The sequence below is a fragment of the Leucoraja erinacea genome, chromosome 6 (assembly GCF_028641065.1).
Source record: "Leucoraja erinacea ecotype New England chromosome 6, Leri_hhj_1, whole genome shotgun sequence".
In the NCBI taxonomy this organism is placed as follows: Eukaryota; Metazoa; Chordata; class Chondrichthyes; order Rajiformes; family Rajidae; genus Leucoraja; species Leucoraja erinaceus.
Genome location: NC_073382.1, coordinates 249,081 through 272,541, shown reverse-complemented (window position 1 = coordinate 272,541; position 23,461 = coordinate 249,081). Strand labels below are relative to the sequence as shown.

At 46.2% G+C, this 23,461-nt stretch overlaps 1 protein-coding gene across 1 annotated transcript in view; it reads right to left on the bottom strand.

Moving 5' to 3' along the window:
- The window catches only part of LOC129697815 (P2Y purinoceptor 8-like), a 45,054-nt gene extending 26,151 nt beyond the window's left edge, over window positions 1-18,903 (bottom strand). Inside the window, exon 1 of the mRNA XM_055636441.1 lies at window positions 18,680-18,903. The gene's annotated coding sequence lies outside the window, so the exon portion shown is untranslated. The remainder of the gene's footprint in view (window positions 1-18,679) is intronic.
- Between the last annotated feature and the right edge of the window lie 4,558 nt (window positions 18,904-23,461).

Sequence of the window (23,461 nt, the reverse complement as noted above, 5' to 3'; positions counted from 1 at the left end):
GTTGAGTTACTCCAGGATTTTGTATCTATCTTTGACTCGATGAGAAGGAATTTCTTAAGTCAGAGGGTGGTGAATCTGTGGATTTCATTGCCACATGCGGTTGTGGAGGCCAAGTCCATGGATATTTTCAAGGTGGAGATTGATAGATTCTTGATTATTACGGGTGTCAGGGTTTATGGAGTGAAGGCAAGTGAATGGTGTTCAGGGTGAAATATAGATCAGCTATGATTCAATGGCGGAGTAAACTTGATGGGCCAAATGGCCCAATTCTGCTCCGAGAACTTAAGACCTGAAGAACTGCACACGTCTAGGCTCGCAGTCTACTACTACCTACATCCTTATTGTCTGATACTAATAACTCTTTGCCGAGAAATGTATCCTTGGTTGTAGTGCTGCATTTATTTATCAAAAGAGTTAAAGGAGTCAGGAGTGTTTTATTGTCATATGTCCCAGATAGAACAATTAAATACTTACTTGCAGCAGCACAACAGAATTTGTAAACATAGTACACTGCAAACAAGATAATAAATGAGAAAAAAATGTTTTGTGTGTGTGTGTGTGTGTATATATATATATATATATACACGTATATATATATCTATATACAGTACATGTATATATGTGTATATATATATGTATGTATATAAATATATATGTATAAATATATATATATATATATATATATATATATATACATATGCACACACACACACAAATATATATATATATATATATATGCAAATAAATGCATTTCGTTGTCTCTGTACTGTACACTGACAATGACTATTAAAATTGAATCTGAATCTGAATCTTATATATATATATATATATATATATATATATATATATATACACACATGCATGCACACACATGATTACACCAAAATAAATGACCAATAATAGCACAAAGAGACAAAACCAAGTCTATGTAGTTCAGAGCTTATTGGAGGTCGAAGCATTTAAGAACCTGATGGCTGTAGGGAAGAAGCTGTTCCTAAACCTGGACGTTACAGTTTTCAGGCTGCTGTATCTTCTTCCCGATGGCAAGGGTGAAATGAATGTGTGACCAGGGTGGTGTGGGTCTCTGATGATGCTGGCTGGAATTTTTGAGGCAGCAACTCCTGTAAATCCCCTTGATGGTGGGGAGGTCAGAACCTGTGATGGACCGGGCAGTGTTATCAAGACAGAGGCTTCACCCATCCCTGGTTCTTTTGTCTAACGCTTGTCTATCTATCTCAGTAAACGGCCATCAACAGCTTCCCTTGTTCGATGACCACGGTGGGTTAATACAGACCGGGTATACAAACTTAAAGCACATGGTATTGGGGGTTCAGTACTGATGTGGATAGAGAACTGGCTGGCAGACAGGAAGCAAAGCGTAGGAGTAAACGGGTCCTTTTCACAATTGCAGGCAGTGACTAGTGGGGTACCGCAAAGCTCAGTTCTGGGACCCCAGCTATTTACGATATATATTAATGATTTGGACGAGGGAATTGAATGCAACATCTCCAAGTTTGCGGATGACATGAAGCTGAGGGGCAGTGTTAGCTGTGAGGAGGATGCTAGGAGGCTGCAAGGTGACTTGGATAGGCTGGGTGAGTGGGCAAATGCATGGCAGATGCAGTATAATGTGGATAAATGTGAGGTTATCCACTTTGGTGGCAAAAACAGGAAAGTAGATTATTATCTGAATGGTGGCCGGTTAGGAAAGGGGGAGATGAAACGAGACCTGGGTGTCATGGTACACCAGTCATTAAAAGTAGGCATGCAGGTGCAGCAGGTGGTGAAGAAGGCGAATGGTATGTTAGCATTCATAGCAAAAGGATTTAAGTATAGGAGCAGGGAGGTTCTACTGCAGTTGTACAGGGTCTTTGTGAGACCACACTTGGAGTATTGCGTACAGTTTTGGTCTCCTAATCTGAGGAAAGACATTCTTGCCATAGAGGGAGTACAGAGAAGGTTCACCAGACTGATTCCTGGGATGTCAGGACTTTCATATGAAGAAAGACTGGATAGACTTGGTTTGTAGTCGCTAGAATTTAGAAGATTGAGGGGGGATCTTATAGAAACTTATAAAATTCTTAAGGGGTTGGACAGGCTAGATGCAGGAAGATTGTTCCCGATGTTGGGGAAGTCCAGAACAAGGGGTCACAGTTTAAGGATAAGGGAGAAATCTTTTAGGACCGAGATGAGAAAAACAAAATTCACACAGAGAGTGGTGAATCTGTGGAATTCTCTGCCACAGAAGGTAGTTGAGGCCACAGTTCATTGGCTATATTTAAGAGAGAGTTAGATGTGGCCCTTGTGGCTAAAGGGATCAGGAGGTATGGAGAGAAGGCAGGTACAGGATACTGAGTTGGATGATCAGCCATGATCATATTGAATGGCGGTGCAGGCTCGAAGGGCCAAATGGCCTACTACTGCACCTGTTTTCTATGTTTCTAAGTTTCAAATTTCAAATTCCGAGAGATGTAAGAAGAACAAGGTTTTTCAGAGATATTGACTAGATGTTGAGTGACCTCATCCTTCGACGATAGTTGACAAGTAGAAGGTAAATCTAAAGATAAGAGGCTGCTCATGAAAGACTGAGAACAGAGGTTTCGCTTTCAGATGATGATAGCATTGAAGAGTTGGGCCGTAGGGCCTGTTCCGGTGCTGGATGGCTCTATGAGTCGAAACGCTGGAGTAACTCAGAGGGTCAGGCAGCATCTCTGGAGAAAAGGAATAGATGATGTTTTGGGTCGAGACCCTTCTTCAGACTGAGCGTCTGGGGAGAGGGAAACGAGAGACATGGAAAGTCTGGCAGATCATAACAGTGTCTACTGCTGCTCCTATCATCAAAGAGAATCATTGAATAATAGCTTAGCTGCAGTATAGATGAAGATTATACCACTAGTCAATGGTGCCATTTCTAGTCATATATGTTCATTGCAGGCAGTGAAGAAAGCGAATGGCATGTTGACCTTTATAACAGAGGAATCGAGTATAGGAGCAAAGAGGTCAATCTGCAGTTGTACAGAGCCCTAGTGAGACCACACCTGGAGTATTGTGTGCAGTTTTGGTCCCCTAAGTTGAGGAAGGGCATTCTTGCTATTGAGGGAGTGCAGCGTAGGTTTACAAGGTTAATTCCCGTAATGGCGGGACTGTCATATGCTGAGAGAATGGAGCAGCTGGGTTTGTACACTCTGGAGTTTAGAAGGATGAGAGGGAATCTCATTGAAACATATAAGATTGTTAAGGGTTTGGACACGCTGGAGGCAGGAAACATGTTCCCGATGTTGGGGGAGTCCAGAACCAGGGGCCACAGTTTAAGAATAAGTAGTAAGCCATTTAGAACGGAGACGAGGAAACACTTTTTCTCACAGAGAGTGATGAGTCAGTCTCAGAGGGCGGTGGAGGCAGGTTCTCTGGATGCTTTCAAGAAAGAGCTAGACAGGGCTCTTAAAGATAGTGGAGTCGGGGGATATGGGGAGAAGGCAGTAACGGGGTACTGAATGTGGATGATCAGCCATGGTCGCATTGAATGGCGTTGCTGGTTCGAAGGGCCGAATGGCCTACTCCTGCACATATTGTCTATTGTAATAGTTAGAGTTAAGGATATTTTGTATCTTTGTCTGCGCCTTGTGACACCTCTTTTGTGTATTGCGTATGCAAAAACGAAGAAAGATTTCACCGTACCTTAGTACGTGGTACATGTGGCAATAAAGTAGAGTATCTATCTTGTTAACACAGTGAAATTATTTTTTATTGCAGACAGTCCAGTAAAGTATAACCATACGCCTGATCAGGAAGTGTACAGTGATAATCATAAGAGATAGGAGCAGAATCGACCCATCCATTCAATTATGGCTGATCTATCTCTCCCTCCGAGCCTCATTCTTCTGTCTTATTCCCCAAACCTCAGCACTAGCACTAATCAAGAATGTATCTATCTCTGCCTAAATACATCCACTGACTTTGCCTCCACTGACTCATTAGAGTCCAGATGATCCCTCTTTGTAGCAAAGAATTCCATAGATTGACCACCCTCTGACTAAAGCCATGTCTCCTCATCTCCTTCCTTAAAGAACGTCCTTTAATTCTGAGGTTACGACCTCTAGTCCTAGACTCTCCCACTAGTGGAAACATCCTCTCCACATCGACTCTATCCAAACCTTTCACTCTTCTGTATGTTTCAATGAGGTCCCCCCTCATTCTTCTAAACTCCAGCGAGTGCAGGCCCAGTGTCGACAAACGCTCATCATAGGTTAACCTACTCATCCCTGGGATCATTTTTTGTAAACCTCCTCTGGACAGCACATCCTTCCTCAGATGTGGCGCCCAGAATTGCTCACAATACTCCAAATGTGGCCTTACCAGCGCCTTATAGAGCCTCAGCATGACATCCCTGCTTTAGTATACAAGCCCTCGTGAAATAAATGCTAGCATTGAGTTTGCTTTCTTCACGACAGATGTGAGTCCCCACATATCTGGCGCTAACAAAGTTACTAATTACTCATTAGAGTCCAGATGGTCCCTCTTTGTGCTCAGCCAGCACTTCCTTCCTCAGATATGGGGCTCAAATCCGATAATCCACTGATTCGCAGCAGAAGCAGGTTCAAGATCCACACTTGATGCCCCTCATAGAATAGAATGCCTTTTACTGCCATTCAAACAGACAAGGTTTGAACAAAATTTAATTCCTACAGATATGACATTACAAAAAAAAACAAATCACACACTTAACACAATTTACATAAACATCCATCACACTGAATCTGCAACACCTCCTCACTGTAATGGAAGGCAAAAGTCTTATCTATTCCCTTAGTTCTTCTCCCGCGGTCCAGCAGTCCCACTGCAACGTCGAGGTGACTGGGGCTCATGATGTTAAAGCCCCCCCCGTGGGCGATGGTAAGTCACGCAGCCATTTAAGCCACGCGGGGTGATGTTAGGCCCCGGCTCCGAGTCCTTTAAACCCCGCAATTCCGGCGGGGCAAGTTGCCGTCGCGGGAGCTCTGAAAAGCGGTCTCCCACCAGGGACCTGCGAGCTCACGATGTTCCTGCGTACCGAGCCAGCAGCCGGAGCATCCGAAGCTCCGAAGTCGGGTTTCAGCCGTGCGCCACCACAGCTCTCCCCGCTCCGATGTTGGCCAGCTCCGCGATGGCAGGTCCGCAGGCTCCGCGACTGGAGCCCTCAGGTTAGTTCTGGTTGGAGGCCGCTGCCAGCTCCACGATGTTAGGCCCAACGACACCGGAGACCCGACAGGGAAAAAGTCGTGTCCCCTTACAGGGAAAAGATTATATGGTTTCCCCCCATATAAGGGTGGGGGAAACCATATTTTAATTTTTATTATTTTTTAGCTGTGTATTTGTGTGTGTGGGGGGTGGGGCACACAAATACACAGCTAAAAAATAATAAAAATTAAATGCAAATACATACATCTAACGGGACAAAAATTTAAAAAAGGACAGACGGACTGTAGTCGAGCCGCTGCCGCTAGGCACTGCCACACCATCATGTCCGCTCTGGATCTTCATCAGAGCAACTCATTGGTTTTCTAACCCTTCTCCATAGCCGCGCAAATGTCGCCTCACCATATAATCATAGACTTTCTTCTTGATCACCACAGTGGAGCCGACCTCAACCACATTTGCATGCAGTGCATTTTCAATTCCAACCGCTAGCTTTAAAAAAATAAGATTTTCTTCACGTCCTGTTACACTCTCTTCCTCTTTGTTTTATACGGTGACATCTAGTCCTTGGCCTGCCCACCCATGGGAACAATCCGCTGCTGGTTATTTTTTTAATCAAATCTGAACTTGAGTTTGAATTTATTGTCACGTGTACTGAGGTACAGTGAAAAGCTTTCGTTCCGTGCTAACCAGTCGGCAGAAAGCAGAATGTGTAGGCAGGAACTGCAGATGTGCAAGAAAGAACTGCAGATGTTGGTTAAAATCGAAGGTGGACACAAAATGCTGGAGCAACTCAGCGGGACAGGCAGCATCTCTGGATAGGGAAGAAGGATCTCGAACAGAAACGTCACCCATTCCTTCTCTCCAGAGATGCTGCCTGTCCCGCTGAGTTGCTCCAGCATTTTGTATTCATCAACGGAGAGCGGAAAATCTCTCCTCATTCTTCAGGCTTCAGAGATGCAGTGTGGGAAAAGGCCATTCGGCCAGGCAGACCAGAGATCACCCCCATACTATCCTTCACACCAGGGACAACTTACAATTTTACCAAAGCCAATTAGCCTACAAACATGTATGTCTTTGGTGTGTGGCAGGGAACGGGAGCACGCGGATAAAAATACCCACGCGGGCACAGGGAGAATTACATCTTATAGAAACTTACAAAATCCTTAAGGGGTTGGACAGATGCTAGATGCAGGAAGATTGTTCCCGATGTTGGGGGAGTCCAGAACAATGGGGTCACAGTTTAAGGATAAGGGAGAAATCTTTTAGGACCGAGATGAGAAAAACATTTTTCACACAGAGAGTGGCGAATCTGTGGAATTCTCTGCCACAGAAGGTAGTCGAGGCCAGTTCATTGGCTATATTTAAGAGGGAGTTAGATGTGGCCCTTGTGGCTAAAGGTATCAGGGGGTATGGAGAGAAGGCAGGTACAGGATACTGAGTCGGATGATCAGCCATGATCATATTGAATGGCGGTGCAGGCTCGAAGGGCCGAATGGTCTACTCCTGCACCTATTTCCTATGTTTTCTATGTTTCTATGAATGTACAAAGTACGCAGTCAGGATCCAACGCGAAACACTGGCTGCGCAAGGCAGCAACTCAACCGCTATGCCACCGTGCCACCCTGTTCTCTTGAACACTCTGCCTCAACATCTCAATAGTCTGTGATGCTCTTTGCTCTTCATGCAAACACATGAGCTAAGTGAATGATTAAGTCACACGTTGCAATGATTCACTTCTGACAAGTCCATAAGATTGTGACTATTCTGACCCCACCTCCGCACCATTATACCATCCACCCACAAAAACCTTTCATTCTGTTGCTTTTCGAGAACCTATCTACTTCTGCCTTAAACGTATCCAGGGACTACTTCTGCTGACCTTTGAAGAAGAGAGTTTAAAAATAACTTATTTTTGACGAGCAGAGGGATCTAGGACTACAGGTACACAGTTCACTGAAAGGTCAGAGGCAAATGAAGGCTTTATAGAGTCATAGAGTGATACAGTGTGGAAACAGGCCCTTCGGCCCAACTCGCCCACACCGGCCAACAGCTACCCTAGTCCCAGCTACCCTAGTCCCACTTGGTCCATAACCCTCCAAACCTGTCCTATCCATGTACCTATCTAATTGTTTCTTAAATGATAGGATAGTCCCGGCCTCAACTACCTCCTCTGGCAGCTTGTTCCATGCACCCACCACCCTTTGTGTGAAAAAGGTTATCTCCTCGGATTCCTATTAAATGTTTTCCCCTTTGCCTTGAGCCTATGTCCTCTGGTCCTCGATTCCCCTACTCTGGGCAAATGACCGCTCAAAAGACTCTTTAGTAGCATTGCCCTTCATCATTCAGGGTGCTGAGTATAGAAGTTGGTATATTATGTTACAGTTATACGAGACAATGATGAGGTCCCATTTGGAGTGTTGTGTTCAGTTTTGGACACCCTGTTATAGGGTGGATAAGACCCTGGTCAGACCACACTTTGAGTATTGTGAGCAGTTTGGAGGCGCATATCTGTGCAAGGATCTGCTGGTGTTGGGGAGGGTCCAGAGGAGGTTTACGAGATCCCGGGGATCATTGGGTTGACATATAAGGAGCGTTTGATGACCCTGTACTTGTGCTCGGTGGAGTTCGGGAGGATGAGGGGGTATATAATTGAAACCTACCAAATAACAAAAGGCCTGATCAGAGTAGATGTGGAGAGGATGTTTCCACTAGTGCGATTGTCAAGGACTAGAGGGCACAACCTCCGAGTAAAAAAAAATGTGCCTTTAGAATGGAGGTGAGTAGGAATTTCTTTAGGAGGGGTGGTTAATCTGTGGAATTTATTGCCACAGACAGCTACGGAGGATGTCATTGGGTATTTTTAAAACAGTTCTTGATTAGTGAAGGCGTCAAAGGCTGTGGAGAGAAGGCAGTAGAATGGGGTGAGAGGGAGAAAGAGATCAGTCATGATAGAATAACGGTGGAGACTCGATGGCCAAGTTCCCTAATTCTTCTCCTATGCCTTATTGTCTTATGGTCTTATGGATGTCATTAAACTGGAAAGAGTGCAGGGAGGTTTTACGAGGATGTTGGAACGACTTGAGGGGCTGAGCTATAGGGAAAGATTGGTTGCTGGGACTCTATTCCTTGCAGTGCAGGAAGTTAGGGGGGTGATCATATAGAGGTGTATACAATCATGAGAGGCATTGATTGTGTGAATGCACAGAACCATTTATGCAGGGGAAGGGAAAGCAAGAAGCAGAGGAGATAAGTTTAAGGTGAGAGTGGAAACATTTGATAGGGATCTGAGGAATAACTGGGTTGTTCATCTATGAAATGAGCTTCCAGAGGAGGTGGTTGAGGCAGGTTCAATAACAACATACGGCAGAGGGAATATAGTGTAGCAAAGTGTGGAGTCATGCATTTTGGTAGTAGGAATAATAGCCCTGTCCCACGGTACGAGTTAATTCCAAGAGCTCTCCTGAGTTTGACCTGATTCGAACTCGGAGATTTACGGTAATGGCTGCTCGTCGGTACTCGGGGCTCTCGTGGACATTTTTCAAACATATTGAAAAATCTTTACGAGTCTTCCCGTGCTTACCTGCCGTTAGCGAGTCTTCCCGAGTACCTGCCGTTAGCGTTACGAGCCGCTAAGAGACGCCCCCGAGCTCCGACGTACCCGCTACGTTCAGTCTCCGTGCTTACCACGAGTTTGATTTTTTTTAAACTGGGGAGAGCTCTTGGAATGGACTCGTACCGTGGGACAGGGCTTTAAAGTTGCAGACAATTTTCCAAACGGGGAGGGAATCCGGAAATCGGAGGTGCAATGGGACTTGGGAGTGCTAGTGCAGGATTCCCAAAGAGTTAATCTGCGGGTCGAATCAGTAGTAGAGAAAGCAAATGTTTCACGACGGCAAGAATACACAAACAGGAATGTAATGCTGAGGCTCTATAAGGTGCTGGTCAGGCCACATTTGGAGTATTGTGAGCAATTCTGGGCACCATGAGGAAAGATATGCTGGCTCTGGAGAGGGCCCATAGGAGGTTTACAAGAATGATCCCAGGAATGAGTGGGTTAACCTATGATGAGCATTTGACGGCACTGGGCCTGTACACGCTGTAGTTTAAAAACCTAATTGAAACATACAGAACAATGAAAGGCTTGGATAGAGTGGATGTGGACAGGATGTTTACATGGAAACATATAAACGTAGGTGCAGGAGTAGGCCATTCGGCCCTTCCAGCCAGCTCATGGCTCATCATCTAAAATCAGTATTTAAGAAGGAACTGCAGATGAACATCGAATTCTCCCAATTTTGTTAGTCCTTGCTGTCTCCTCCCCTTCCTCAGTCCCCCTGCTGTCTCCTCCCATCCTCCAGCTTTCGGGCCCCTCCTCCTTTTTCCTTTCTTGTCCCCGCCCAACCCCGCCCCCGATCAGTTTGAAGAAGGGTTTCGGCCCGAAACGTTGCCTATTTTCTTCGCTCCATAGATTCTGCTGCACCCGCTGAGTTTTTCCAGCTTTTTTGTGTACCATCTAAAATCAGTACCCAGTTCCTGCTTTTTCTCCAAATCCCTTGATTCCTTTAGCCCTAAGACCTAAATCTCTTGAAAATATCCTGTGCATTGACCTCCACTGCCTTCTGTGCCAGAGAATTCCACAATATTCATTGCACTCATGGGAGAGTCGAGGACTAGAGGACAAAGCCTCAGAATTAAAGGACGTTCCCATCGGAAGGGGACGAGGCGGCATTTCTTTAGTCAAAGGGTGGTGAATCTGTGGAATTATTTGCCACAGAAGGCTGTGGAGGCCAAGTCAAAGGATATTTTTAAGGCAGAGATAGATTACTTCTTGATTAGTATGGGTGCCAGGGGGATGGGGTTAGGAGGGAGAGATGCATCAGCCATGATTAAATGGCAGAGTAGACGTGATGGGCCAAATGGCCTACTTCTGCTCCTATCACCTGACCTTATAACCTTATGAACATTTAAAAGACACTTAGACAGGTACCTAGATAGTTAAGGTTTAGGGATATGGGCTAAATGCGAGCAAATGGGTCTTGCTTAGATGGGGAATCTTGGTTCTCATGTCCAGTTGAGCAGAAGGACATATTTCGATGCTGAATTACTCTATAACTCAATAACACTCATCACCCTAAGGGAACAAATCTATGTCCATGTTTTAATGTGTTTGATCCATTATTTTCAAACAGTGATCCCTGGTTCTAGATTCTCACACAAAGGAATGATTCTCTCCACATCCATCCACTCAAGATCCCTCAAGATCTTAAATCCTTCTTCCATGTTTACAATAGACAATAGACAATAGGTGCAAGAGCAGGCCATTCGGCCCTTCGAGCCAGCACCGCCATTCAATGTGATCATGGCTGATCATCCACAATCAGTACCCCGTTCCTGCCTTCTCCCCATATCCCCTGACTCCGCTATCTTTAAGAGCCCTATCTAGCTCTCTCGTGAAAGCATCTAGAGAACCTGCCTCCACCGCCCTCTGAGGCAGAGAATTCCACAGACTCACCACTCTCTGTGAGAAAAAGTGTTTCCTCGTCTCAATTCTAAATGGCTTACTCCTTATTCTTAAACTGTAGCCCCTGGTTCTGGACTCCCCCAACATCGGGAACATGTTTCCTGCCTCTAGTGTGTCCAAACCCTTAACAATCTTATATGTTTCAATGAGATATCCTCTCATCCTTATAAACTCCAGAGTGTACAAGCCAGGCCGCTCCATTCTCTCAGCATATGACAGTCCCGCCATCCCGGGAATTAACCTTGTAAACCTGCACTGCACTCCCTCAATAGCAAGAATGTCCTTCTTCAAATTAGGGGACCAAAACTGCACACAATACTCCAGGTGTGATCTCACTAGGGCTCTGTACAACTGCAGAATGACCTCTTTGCTCCTATATTCGACTCCTCTTGTTATAAAGGCCAACATGCCATTCGCTTTCTTCACTGCCTGCTGTACCTGCATGCTTACTTTCAAATGAACAAGGACCCCCAGATCCCATTGTACTTCCCCTTTTCCCAACGTGAAGCCATTTAGATAGTAATCTGCCTTCCTGTTTTGCTACCAAAGTGGAAAACCTCACATTTATCCGCATTAAACTTCATTTGCCATGCATCTGCCCACTCCCCCAACCTGTCCAAGTCACCCTGCATTCTCATAGCAGTTTAGTTTAGTTCAGTTCACGTTAGTTTAGTTCAGTTTAGTTTATTGTCACATGTACTGAGGTACACCTGACAAGCTTTTGCTGTGTGCTAACCAGTCAGTGGAAATACTACACATGAATACAATCGAGCCGTCCACCATGTACAGATGCATGACAATGGGAACAATGCTCAGTGCAAAATAATGTCCAGCATAGTCCAATCAAAGGTAGCCCAAGGGTCTCCAATGAGGTAAATAGTAGCTCAAGGCCTCTCTCTAGTTGGTTCAATTGCCTGATGACAGCTGGGAAGAAACTGCCCCTGAATCTGAAGGTCTGCTTTTTCACACATCACTGATGGGAGAGGGGAGAAGGGGGGGTGACCAGGGTGAGACTCTTCCATTGCCCAAATCTTGGCTTTCACTCAGTCCTCCCCTATTGAGAACAAGGATAGCTTCCCCGATCAACACGTTCCAATTTATTGACCTCTGCGTTTAATTGATCAGCTTATGGAGTTGCTGCTTCATCTTCAAAGGTGGGCAGCATGGCAGTGCCAGAGACCAGGGTTCAATCCTGACTACGGGTGCTGTCTGTATGGAGTCTGTATGTTCTCGCCGTGACCTGCATGGGCTTTCTCCGAGATCTTCGCTTTCCTCCCACACTCCCAATATGTACAGTTTGTAGGTTAATTGGCTTGGTGTAAATGTAAATTATCCCTAGTGTGTGTAGGATAGTGTTAATGTGAGGAGATCATTAGTCGGTGCAGACTCAGTGGGCCAAAGGGCCCGTTTCCGCGCTGTATCACCAAACTAAACTGACCTACAGTAAATTTCATTGCCAAAAACATTTTCTATTCCCCTTAGACACAAAGTGTTGCAGTAACTCAGCGGGTCAGGCAGCATCTCTGGAGAACGTGGATAGGTACCGTTTTGGGTTGGGACCCTTCTTCAGACTGAACCATTCCATTTGCAGATCCCTAGTCTGTTCTTCCATCTCTTCCCAGTCACACCTCCTTTCCCCACAGTAGATTCCGGACCTTGCCTTTTACCTTATCCTTTCCCATCTTCCAGGGACCCAAACAATCCCTCCAGGTGAAGACACAAGGAACCGCAAGGTGTTGGTTTTATTTTTTTTAAAGTCACAAAGTGCTGGGGTAAGCTGCAGGTCAGGCAGCATCTCTGGAGAACATGGATAGGTGATGTTTGGGGTCAGGACACTTCTTCAGTCTGATTGTAGAGGAAGAGAACATCCTCAAAATAGGCATGCCTTGAAGAGATCTCACAAGGGAGCAGTGCAATGTAAACAGAATGGACTGCAGAATGGAAGCAATAAATTTCATTCAGATTGAAAAGTCTGAATGACAATAAAGGATACTTAATACTTGATACTTGATACTTGAGATGCAGGTTTACAAAAAAGTGGCAAAGTGCTGGAGTAACTCAGCAGGTCAGGCAGCATCTCAGGAGAACATGGATACGTGACATTTGTATCTAGACCCCAGTATCAATTCACTTGCACTTCGTTTAGTTCAGATTGATTTAGAGATACAGTGTGGAAACATGCCGTTGCACTCGTGCAGTCTGCACCAATCAACGATCACCCCATACACCAGTGTCAAGTCAAGTCTGTCACAAATCACATACACATACGAGATGTGCCCCGCGGAACAACAAACAACCAAACAAATTACACAATCAGTAATCGGAGGAAAAACGTTCTACAGTTAGTCCCTGGTGACGTTTTCACATCGATGCTATGCCCACTTTCACATCCTACCCACTATGCGCAGTTTACTGCAGCCAATGAATCGACAAACCTGCACTTCTTTGGAATGCGGGAGGAAATCGGAGCACCCGGCCAAAACCCAGACGGCCGCGATGCACTCCGCGCCGACAGCGCCCATGGTCAGGATTGAACCTGGGTCTCTGGCCTCCAGAGACCCAGGTTCAATCCTGACCATGGGCGCTGTCGACATTGAGACACTGGGGATAGTTCAGCCCAGGCATGCACCACCACAAACAAGCATTGTCTAACATTTAAGAAACAGTCAGACAGGTACATGGATAGGATGGGTTTGGAGGGATATGGACCAAATGCTGGCAGGTGGGACTTGTGAGCTGGGACATGTTGGGCAATTTGGGCCGAAGGGCCTGTTTCCAGCGACTCTACCGCTGCTCCACTGTGCCGCCCATGTTATCCTGGACTTGGTGTTAACAACGTGGTCTCCTCTGCACTGAGGAAAAAAATGCAGTTGGGCCACTGCTTTATGAGGTAGGCACAACGTGCTGGATAACTCAGTGGGCCAGGCAGCAGCTCCGGAGAAAACGGACTGGTTACATTTTGGATTATGACCCTTCTTCACAGCCGTGTATCTCGGGGGGGAGGGGAGGGGCGAGTTACTGCGGCATTTTGTGTCGATCTTTGGTATGGACCAGCATCTGCAGTCTCTTTTCATTGCTTTGTGAGCCGGCAAGAATGACCTTGAACTTCCAGCTATCTGTCACTTTAACACTTTAATTCTGGACCTGACTCCTCTTTGACCTGTTTCTCTGCGGTTTGCTGCTCTGTTCCAATCACGCTCAGCGTTTGAGGAACTGCACCCCATATTTCCTCTGGATACTTTGCAATCTTCCGGGCTCTGTCAACGACTGCAGATATCATTGGCCAACTCCAAATGTACCCTCCATGTAATGCCAGCCCAGTATTTCTCTCCCCACACACACGGCCTGATTTATCGGACAAAATACAGTTCCGACCTACATGTTGCCACTTTTAAATAGACAATGCGCTGGGGGTAAGTCAACGGGCCAGGCAGCATCTGTGTCTCTAAAGTAAACTAAACTAAACTAAATTAAACTTAACTGCCTTCCGGTTCAGAGATCCAGCTGTTATCTACTAAGACATTGGCAGCTGCTGGTCTCCTCCCCACTCTGGTAACCAGTGCCCCATGGAGAGGGTGGACGTTGTGCCGACACATGTCAACAATGCAGCTGTGAGGCACAAGACCACATCACAGGGCTCCTCCACCTCCCCCCCCCCTCGCCCCCCCCCTTCTCATGTGCGGAAAGAATTATCTCGTGGCTCCGGGCGAACAGTCGCTTGACTGAAATCAAAACCTGCGGCGAATAGTCAACATTTGCAGAGCTACACCTGGCCATTGAAGTTGACCAAACCAGTTGCCTTAAGTACGAGCTGCAAAAAACCTCGACGCACCTGCTAGTCGACATTGAGACGCTGGGGATAGTTCAGCCCAGGCATGCACCACCACAAACAAGCATTGTCTAACATTTAAGAAACAGTCAGACAGGTACATGGATAGGATGGGTTTGGAGGGATATGGACCAAATTCTTCGAGATGAGAAGAACTTTTTTCACACAGAGACTGGTGAATCTCTGGAACTCTCTGCCACAGAGGGTAGTTGAGGCCAGTTCATTGGTTATATTTAAGAGGGAGTTAGATGTGGCCCTTCTGGCTAAGGGGATCAGGGGGTATGGAGAGAAGGTAGGTACGGGATACTGAGTTGGATGATCAGCCATGATCATATTGAATGGCGGTGCAGGCTAGAAGGGCCGAATGGCCTACTCCTGCACCTAATTTCTATGTTTCTTTGTTTCTAAATGCTAGCAGGTGGGACTTGTGAGCTGGGACATGTTGGGCAATTTGGGCCGAAGGGCCTGTTTCCACGCTGTACCACTCTATGATACTCAATGACTCTACAAGCGACCCCTTTTCCCTGTTTAGACTTTAGAGATTCAGCGTGGAAATAGGCTCTTCGGCCCTCTGAGTCCATGCCAGCCAGTGATCACCCGATACACTAGCAATAACTTACACCCACTAGGGCCAATTTTACACATTTTACCGAAGGCAATTACTCTACAAACCTGAGCGTCTTTGGAATGCGGGAAGAAACCGGAGCACCCGGGGAAAACCCACACGGTCACAGGGAAAACATACAAACTCCGTACAGACAGCAGCCGAGGTTAGGATCGAGCCCAGGTCTCTGGCGCTGCAAGGCAACAACTCTACCGCTGCGCCACCACGCCGCCCACTCCCAACTATCGGTACTGTGATCAAAATAAACAGCAGCTGGAAGCTTCAACTTGGTGATCCTTTGGCTTGATGCCGGGTGGGTCTACAAGCGGCTCACCCTCGCCCTGACACCTTTGTGGCTGGGCCAAGCCTTGCATCCCTGGAGTTCCCTCGGTTATCGAGGGCCATGATAGGGAGCGGTCAACTTTGGCCAGTCTCTTCAAACAGAGAGTGGTGAATCTCTGGAACTCTCTGCCACAGAAGGTAGTTGAGGCCACAGTTCATTGGCTATATTTAAGAGGGCGTTAGATGTGGCCCTTGTGGCTAAAGGGATCAGGGGGTATGGAGAGCAGGCAGGTACGGGATACTGAGTTGGATGATCATCCATGGTCATATTGAATGGCGGTGCAGGCTCGAAGGGCCGAATGGCCTCTACTCCTGCACCCATTTTCTATGTTTCTATGTTTCTCCATCAGCCAAGTTCCAATGCCTTCCCAGTTGGGGGAACAAGGAGATGAGTGAGGAGCATGTTAAGGGCACAACTGAATTACAACCGTACTGAAAAGGAACTGCTGGTACTGGTTTATACCAAAGAGTAATGGGTCTGTCTCACTTAGGCGATTTTTCAGGCGACTGTGGGTGACTGTCAAGTTGCCAGCAGTCGCCTTAAAAACTGGCAACTGGAACGGCGACTGTCAGAGTGGAACACACACACACACACATTGCTTCCTTCACCAGCCCGTTATGTAGGTGGGGGACAGGGCAAGCGGGAGGGGGGGGGGGGGGGGGGGGGGGGGGGGGTGCTGTCGGAGTGAAATTCACACTGTGAAAAGCCAATGTGATACAGACACACAACTCGATGAACAGGAAGGTTGGTATGTAATTATGAAGCTAAAAAGCGCTGTGTCCTTTAAAAAGGGTGGGAGAAGGGAGGGAGAGGGGGGAGAAGGGAGGGAGAGGGGGGAGAAGGGGGAGAAGGAATGGAGACAACTTTAAGAAGCCATGGATACACGGTTGTGAAGCTCGGCGGACATTTAACATTACTGGTCGGTTATCCTTGGTTTTGAAAACTGTTGCTTACGGTTTTCTTTCCCAATGAGCCAATGAAATTCACCGGTCTGCACCGGTTACAACGTACGAGAACCTAAGGGAACCTTCGACCTCCTGGCGACCCACCTACGGCTCGAGAATTCTCGCTACTCTCCATGGCGGCTTCATTCCAGTGGCCGCTAATTTTTAAACATGTTGAAAAATTTGCGGCAGCCATAATGAGGCCGCGACTAGTTCCCAGAATGCGGGAACTCCTCACGGCCACGAAGGCGACTCCCCGGCAACAACATATGGTGACCATGTGGCGACTGCAGACTCATGCAGCCGTCTAAAAAGTTGCCAAAGTGGGACAGGCCCATGAAGTTAGAAGTTTAATGTTTAAAGAACTGAGGTTTAGTTTAGTTTAGCTCAGTTTAGTTTAGTTTAGTTTATTGTCATGTGTACCGAGTTGCAGTGAAAAGCTTTTGTTGCGTGCCAACCATTCGGCAGAAAGATTACAATCGAGCCATCCATAGTGGGCAGATACATGATAAAGGGAAGTGCAACTGTAACAAGCTAACTACTCTCCTAGTTTTCTTTCTCCCCCATCATTGCAATCTGGTCTCAACCCGAATCGTCACCTCCCCCCATGTTCTCCAGGGATGCTGCCTGATCTGCCGTGTTACTCCAGCATTTGTGTCTTTCCCCAGCTAATTAAACTTAATGAGGGGAAAGGCACTTTAGGACATTCTGCGGATGGCATCAGGCAAAGGATGGCTTTCCCAAGTGTTCATGGTCACACTTCAGTTCGTGCAGCCTGCACGATAGCAGCCAAGGCACAGCCGTTAGACCACAAATAGCGGTTTATCAGATTGCTGATGTATCAGCGGCCCACACACTCACGGAACGTCAGTGCGGTGAGCTTTGCCTGCTGCTGAGGAAAGGAAGGGGCCTCTGTGAACGACCTCCCACTGCCGCATATAACTCTGAGCTAACGTAACATGAAGCTGCCCGGGAAGAGGAAGGAACCTGTACTGACCACATCTCAGGGGTTGGAATCTGTCTCCCCTGTCCCTGGGACCCTCACCCTTGAGCTCATTAAACATAGAAACATAGAAAATAGATGTAGGAGTCGGCCATTCGGCCCTTCGAGCCAGCACCGGCATTCAATATGATCCTGGCTGATCATCCAAAATCAGTACCCCATTCCTGCTTTCTCCCCATATGATTCCGTTAGCCCTAAAAGAGCTATATTAACAAGTTAGTACACTGCTCTGGAAAAGCATTTATTTGCCACTTTTAGGCACACGAAGTGATGGTTTACTTTTATGATCGTAACATGTGCTAAGGTGCAGAGAATCGCTTTGTATTGCATCCTATCAGATAATACATAAGTTCATAAGTTCTAGGAGCAGAATTAAGCTATTCATGCTCATCAAGTCGACTCCGCCATTCGAGCATGGTCGATCTATCTTTCCCTCTCAACCCCATTCTCCTGCCTTCTCTCCCTGAAACCCCGTACTGTACATAAATGCAAACAAGTCAAACTCAAATACCACAGGTAGAGCAACGGGAAAGGTTGAGTGTCCAGTTCTCAGCATTGTAGTGCAACAGTTCCAAGCAAAGTTCAGCTTGGACATTGTGCACGATAAAATTAAAAAAACAATTCTTAATTTGCCAGCTGGTTGTTTTGCAATCACTTCTCATTCTGTCCCCCTGCAGGGTTTGTCCGTTGGCATCAAGCTAAGCATGCGGTTGCTCTGTGTGACTTTCATGCCAAAGGAACCAGGGCTGTGCATAAAGGAAAGACAGCAGCCCCGTACTACACCGATATATATTTTTTACCAGGTCCACTTTCTCTCCTGCAATGCATTGTGCTGTTAATTGAAGGTCTGATCAGAAATGCTGCGTTAGTTGACGATCACATAAACCTTACAGGCAAACGTGCAGCAAAGTTTAGTTTAAACAAGCAGGATACACTATACGCTGGCTCCAAGCCCATGAATTAAACGTGACTGATCCCTTGCACTAAACAAAGGAATTATATTTTGGTTGCATTTTTTGTTTCTGAACATGTGCAAGCAGCAATAACAGTGTAAAGCAAATGCCCAAGGCACAACACAGGAACATTATCAAATACTGGTCCCGGCAACCAGTTGCTAACAGTAGTAAGTGAAAGGGATACTCTTTTAACAATCAGCTTGAATGAAGAGTGAGTTTAAGAGAGACAAAGAGCATGCAGATGCATGAAGCTTCACATGGGTATTCAATAGAAAGGTAGTTTGCAGGTTGAAGGACTCACCTGAAACGGTTAAATTGGCAGGCATTCAATTGAACTATTTCTGAATCCTTGCGTGATCTTTCAGAAACCTATATCATGTACCTGTCAGGAAATGACGTACGGAAGGAAGTTTTGGTTTCCTTGGTAAATGTTGTCTCAGATGATAATCAGAAGGGCGCTGGATAATCAGTTGAGCACATTTCCAAATCAGCCGTTAGCCAAAACTAAACATGGGGCAATTTTGCATTTGCAAATGCACACTTTTATTGACTGCGTGGAGCATTCGAAAAGAATGTGAAAATGCATCAGCAGCATAAACACCACGTCCCTTCCATCAACTTTGTTGCCAAGGTTTGTATTAATACTGTCATCGAACAGGAAGTCCTTACCTCAAACCTTTACGCTGCAAGTCAGCTCAAACCACACAAAGTACACACCCATTTTTGTGGCTATTTTAGATTTTACAACAGTTTGCTTCATCACTTAGCCATTCCTTCTGCCCTCTTGGTCTTTTTTTCACACCCCGATGCCTCTCCGCACTCAATCCCTTTTCCTAACTACCGAAGGGCATACTGAGCATACTAACGGAGCGCCGACCAGTCTGACTGCCCCCCTGATTAAATGTTATCTCTGTATGCTTCATTGCCACCGTTTCCTAGCTAACTATGATCTATTCTACAGTTTCCTTGATCCTCTTCTCCTTTGAGGTCTTGTTTTCACACCTTACCCTTCCTTATCTATGTGTCTCCCTCTCCAATCACTCTCTGTCTGAAGAAGGGTCTCAACCTGAAACGTCACCCATTCCTTCCATCCGGAGATGCTGCCTGTCCCGCTGAGTTACTCCAACATTTTGTGTCTGTCTTCAACACGATCAGAGCAGTTTTGGGCCCCATGTCTGTGGACGGATGTGCAGGCATTGGAGGGGGTTCAGAGGAGGTTTACAAGAACAATCCCAGAAATGATTGGGGAAACATATGATGAGCGTTTGATGGACCTGGGCCTGTACTCGCTGGAATTTAGAAGGAGAAGGGAGGACCTCATTGAAACTTACCGAAAAGTGAAAGGCCTGGATAGAGTGGATGTGGAGAGGATGTTTCCACTAGAGGGAAAGTTTAGGACCAGAGGCCATAGCCTCAAAAAAGACCTACCTCTAGAAAGGAGATGAGGAGAAATTTCTCTAGGATGGTGAAGCTGTGGATTTCATTGCCAGAGAAGGCTGTGGAGACCAAGTCAATGGATATTTTTAAGTTGGAGATTGATAGATTTGTGATTAGTTTGGGTGTCAGGGGTTATGGTGAGAAGCCAGGAGAATGGGGTTGAGAGGGAAAGATAAATCAGCCTACAAAACTGCACGTCCTTGGAATGTAGGAGGGAAATGGAGCACCAGGAGAAAACCGATGTAGTCACAAGAACATACAGTCTGCGTACAGACGGCACCCAGAGTCAGGATAGAAACATAGAAATTAGGTGCAGGAGTAGGCCATTCGGCCCTTCGAGCCTGCACCGCCATTCAATATGATCATGGCTGATCATCCAACTCAGTATCCCATCCCTGCCTTCTCTCCATACCCCCTGATCCCCCTAGCCACAAGGGCCACATCTAACTCTCTCTTAAATATAGCCAATGAACTGGCCTCGACTACCCTCTGCAGCAGAGAGTTCCAGAGATTCACCACTCTCTGTGTGAAAAAAGTTCTTCTCATCGCGGTTTTAAAGGATTTCCCCCTTATCCTTATGCTGTGACCCCTTGTCCTGGACTTCCCCAACATCGGGAGCAATCTTCCTGCATCTAGCCTGCCCAACCCCTTAAGAATTTTGTAAGTTTCTATAACATCCCCTCTCAATCTCCTAAATTCTAGAGAGTATAAACCAAGTCTATCCAGTCTTTCTTCATAAGACAGTCCTGACATCCCAGGAATCAGTCTGGTGAACCTTCTCTGCACTCCCTCTATGGCAATAATATCCTTCCTCAGATTTGGAGACCAAAACTGTACGCAATACTCCAGGTGTGGTCTCACCAAAACCCTGTACAACTGCAGTAGAACCTCCCTGCTCCTAACCTCAAATCCTTTTGCTACGAGGGTCTGTGCCACTGTAAGGCAGCGGTTCTACCGCTGTGCCACGGTGCTGCCGTTTAGGTGAGTTTAACTTAGCATCATGTTCGGCAAAAGCATTGTGGGCCGGAGGGCCTTTTTCCTGTGCTGTGCTGCACTGCTCTGAATTCACACACTACGAGAGAATGAGAGAAGATTGCACGAGCAAAACCTATCCAGGCACCGCATCTCTGAAGAGTTTTTAGGTCATGTATCGAGAAAGGTACATTTGTGGTTTAAGGTTTGAAGCAAAGGTGTAAAAACATGTAAGACGTTACATTTGATTTAGTTTGTGAGACCGTGACTTCCATGGAAATGGCAAGCAAAAGTGCCAGGGCACTCCACCCTTCATCAACCACAAACTTGACAGTGGCATGCAGTCATAGTTAACACAAGCATAGTTGCTTAGAAATGGGGATGGATCAGAAAACTGCACAGAGTGATACAGTGTGGAAGCCATCTTGCCCACACCGACAAATATGTCCAATCTACACTAGTCCCACAATCTACACTAGTCCCACATTTGACCCATATCCCTCTAAACCTGTCCTAACCATGTACCTGTCTAAATGTTTCTTAAACGTTGCCTCAACTACCTCCTCCGGCTGCTCATTCCATACACCCACCACTCTATTTCTGCAAAAGCTACCCTTCAGATACCTATCAAATCTTTTCCACCTAGTTAGCTCCGTTTAGTCTTCCCAAAATGCAACACCTCACATTTCTCTGTGTTAAATTCCATCAACCATTCCACGGCCCACCTGCCCAACCGACCAAGATCCTGCTGCAGTTTCTGCAAACTATCTTCACTATCTACAATACCACTCACTTTAGTGTCATCTGCAAACGTACTAAACATGCCATGTACGTTCTCATCCAAATCATTGATATAGATGACAAACATCTGCATGTGGAGAGATTCTGGAAAGTAGTTGATTGATTGATTGATTGATCGGTTGATTGAGTGATCGGTTGGCCAGTTGGTTGATTGATCGATTGCTCAATTGAAAGATACAACAGGCCCTGCTCTGACACCATTCAGATAATAACCTGCCTGCCTGTTCCTGCCACCAAAGTGGATAACCTCACATTTATCTACATTATACTACATCTGCCATGCATCTGCCCACTCACCCAACCTGTCCAAGTCCTCCTGCAGCCTCATGGCATCCACCTCATAGCTCACACTGCCACCTAGCTTTGTGTCATCTGCGATCAAACTGGCAATGTTTCAGCACTCTGTATCTTCCCCTTTGCTCCATTAATTCTGTTTGTCTTTGAGCTAATTGTGTCTACGTATGGTATTTATGATCTTCGGGATGGCATGTAAAAGAAAGCCTTTCACTCCACTTCAGTGCACATTACAACCCAAAACCTAAACCTCAACCCAAACTTAGCCGAAACATTTATTTCCTGAGCTCTAGAAGTAAGATGAGAAACATTCACCTTGATCAGCTGAAGCTCAGGAGACATGCCTCAAGAGACTGGTGCAAGTTATTGAGGCAAATCCTCCAAAATCATGGAAGAACTCGGATGAGGACATGGACATTTTAAAAAAGACAAATTTGCTGGCTGCAACGGAAAAAACCCCAATCCACAAACCTGTCTGGCCTGTGGATCTGGGCATCAAACAACTTGGCGAATCGTGTGGGGAGGAAAGGCTGAGACGGAGATAACGAGATTATCTTGGATACACAAAGGAAGGAACCAAGCCTCAGCAGACGGTGGTAAACAGGCCAGCCCAAGCTCAATCACCATCTTGGATGACCCATCCATCGAGACAATAGGAGCCCGTCCAGGCGATGGGATAACGATCAGCTGAGGGATCATGACATCAGCAAACCCCTTATCATCGGAAGCCTATTGTTCATGCCAGATCGAAACTGGGAATCATCAAAAGAACCCTTTTCATCCAGAGGACCACCTGGGGGTTTCAAAGTAAGCTCAGGTATAAAACAGGAGTCAAGCCAGAACCCTTTCTCTCTTTCTGCCCTGCTGGACAGCTCGTGAGCCCAACTATAACTCTCTCTTTCTGCTCTGCTGGACAGCTCGTGGGCCTGTGTCGACCAACTGTAAGTACCCCAGTGACCTGGTGAAATTCCCGAAATAGGATAGAGAGTGAGGAGAAAGGGGAAAGGGGGAGTATACTTGCAGGTAAAATTGTGTAAAGTAAGTTTTACGACGTGCCCGATAGTTTTCCGTCCATAGTCTTAGTTTAAAGCATAAGTTCAGCCACGTATTATGTAGTGTTGGTGAGATTCGATTTCTCATTGTTTAATAAAGCCTGTAAATTTTAGACTTGCTTTGAGTCCATCTTGGTTTCTGTTTTCTCTCATCAGCAAACTCTGGTCAATTCAACCTTTTATCATATCCCACCATAATTCCGAGGTCTAGAACCTAGGGGAATCCCTTTTGTTGTATTCTCTCTCTTGGAAACTGCTCGAGTGGAGTGGTGGCCGTTTGACCCTCCGACAAGGGAGAGAATAACTCGGGCAGTTGGGCCCGAAGGGAGATAAAGGGAAACGCAAAACCCCTACACTGGTGATGATGAATCTTTACCTGATGATGACGATGAGGAACTGGCTTCTTTTTTATGGGTCACAGAACAACTCAGCCACAAGTTTGCAAGTTCTTCAGCGAAAGGAACCAAACAAAACTAGGCAAATGCATAGTTGAGAAATCTAAGCCAACTGAGGAAGCTAGTCAACAA